Consider the following 2908-nt stretch of genomic DNA (forward strand, 5'->3'; position numbering starts at 1 on the left):
GATGAAACTTATGCAAATCATATTCCACAGTGTGCAAGATACAAAAAGCTTCTTATCTGTTCCTGCAACCTTAAAGTTGGACTATTGCAACCTCCTCCTTCAAGAGAATGTCTGATCAATCCGTGTTTTGCACTGCTTTTCGATAATGAACAATGATTACTTCATTTCAATTGTGCATTTAAGTTTGTAGTAGATTTGGTATGAAATCTTCCTTGTCGTATTTTAATCATGCAATCATGAGTTAGTTATTTTGTCTTACATTTTTTTTGTACCTTTAAAAAAGAGAGCTTTATATATAAAACACATGAATTGCATCCGAAAGTAATGTACTTTTTCTTTTTCTGGCCATGTTAACCAAAGTACCTCCCAAAATGACAGGAAAAAATGGTGGTTAGATTTTAACATAAAATAAAATAAAAATTTTTTTGTATAAATTGGTAGAACATATAGTTTTAATTATATTTTTAAAATATGATATTTCATATGCATAATTATTAGTATTATAAAATATGGTAGAAGAAAAAGTTACACACGGTCTAAAATAATCTACACTCAAATTACATACAATTTTAATTCATACTAAAATATCATGCACTCCAAACACAGATTATTATAATACAAATTACAATACTCTGCACCCAAACTAGAGATGTCCAAAAAACTCATGGGATTGGGGCCCGCAGGGACCCGCCCCGAACAAGGCGGGGAATGGGAGAGGGAGTGAGGATTTTTTTTCCCATTTACAATTTGGGGTCAGGGACGGGGAATATATTCCTCGATCTCGACCCTTCCTCGTATCCCCGCCCCACCCTGACTTTTGTATATAGATTATAAACTTATAATATATATATATATATATTGTAAACCTTGTTAGGATAATTATGGAGGTTTAAATTATTCAAGTTTCAGACTTTATTACCTTAATTCCTTAGATATTGTAATATTTAAGATAGAATGTTCTAATTGTTGAATTTTAATTTATAAAAATTATGAGAATTTAACATTTTAATTATATCTTTTTAAAATTGAATGTGTATTATTGTTTTTATTATCAAAATTGATAATATTTGATTTAAATGAAAGTTGTATTGGATATGCTTAAGGAATTATTAAAAATATATATTTAATTGAAATAAAAAAAAAAAAAAGTTGTTAGAAAAAAAATGATGGCGGAAAAATTTTTCCCGTGGTGAATCCCCGCCTCGTTCTCTGCAGGAAAATTCATGGGGACGGGGACAGGGAGGTCATCCCCGTCCCGTGAACATCTCTATCACAAACACAAACTATTATAATACATACTACAATACTTTGCACCCCAAACACAAACTATTATAAACCATACTATAATAGACAGCACCCTAAACACAGATTATAATAACACACAGTTTATTATAACCCATAGACTATATATATATATATATATATATATGTATGTATATATATGTATGTATATATTGTAAACCTTGTTGGGATAATTATGGAGGTTTAAATTATTCAAGTTTCATACTTTATTACCTTAATTTCTTAGATATTGTAATATTTAAGATAGGATATTCTAATTGTTGAATTTTAATTTATAAAAATGATGAGAATTTAACATTTTAATTATATCTTTTTAAATTGAATGTGTATTATTGTTTTTATTACCAAAATTGATATTATTTGATTTAAATGAAAGTTGTATTGGATATGCTTAAGGAATTACTAAAAATATATATTTAATTGAAATTTAAAAAAAAAAGTTGTAAGAAAAAAAATGATGGCGGAAAAATTTTCCCCGCGGTGAATCCCCGCCCCGTTCTCTGCGGGAAAATTCATGGGGACGGGGACAAGGAGGTCATCCCCATCCCGTGGACATCTCTATCACAAACACAGACTATTATAATACATACTACAATACTTTGCACCCCAAACACAAACTATTATAAACCAGACTATAATAGACAGCACCCCAAACACAGATTATAATAACACACAGTTTATTATAACCCATAGACTATAATAACCTACTTTGGGCCCCAAGCACCCCCTTAATTGTGTGTAAGTTTTGTTTCAACTTAGTCTATAAGGTCCATAATATTACAATTTTTATCTTTAAAATTTAAATTTTGTTTTAATTCGGTTTCTAAGTTTCAAGATTTACACTTTAACCTCAATGTATCGTCATATACATAAATAAGTAATTACAATAAAATTTTAATTATACTAAGATAATGCACTTTTTTTTAAGAGATGCACCCGTTTTTTTCCTTCTTTCTTCTTCTGTTAACTTCCATTACCATTTTCTTCTTATTCTCAAGTTTCAAAATGTTATTGAATAAAAATAAAACACATAAAACCACAAAATTCATATACATGGAACTATCCGAGCCAAACATTTTCAATGGAAGTAATTGTTTCTCAGGACAGACCAAGTTACCTTTCCTATGAAAGTAACTCTACGTCCACAAGATCAACAAACTAAACATTGTGGATATACCGAATTGAGAGAATTTTTTTATAGAAGAAAAATGCTATGAAAAACATTGAGAAATCAAATTGAAGAAATGACATATTTATAGACGAATTTGTGGTTACTCGACTAGTCTCGTCCTTTCTTCAATTTGATTATTTATGAAATGATGCACTCATTCATGAAGAAACGCAATTTATGATATTTGAAAAGATGCAACACTTCATGAAGAGTTACATACCATGTATTTCAACACAAAATTATACAATTTGACCATTGAGATTTTTTTTCAAGAAATACCATTGAAATTTAAATTTTGTTTTAATTTGGTCATAGGTTTCAAGATTTACACTTTTAACTTCATTTTTTGCACTAAATACTCACTTTCCATCTATATGTTTGTTAATTACTTTATAATAAATATAGTTAACTAAGTTATATTTTTTTATCATTGTT

Source organism: Benincasa hispida, chromosome 10, assembly GCF_009727055.1.
Source record: "Benincasa hispida cultivar B227 chromosome 10, ASM972705v1, whole genome shotgun sequence".
NCBI classification, from domain to species: domain Eukaryota; kingdom Viridiplantae; phylum Streptophyta; class Magnoliopsida; order Cucurbitales; family Cucurbitaceae; genus Benincasa; species Benincasa hispida.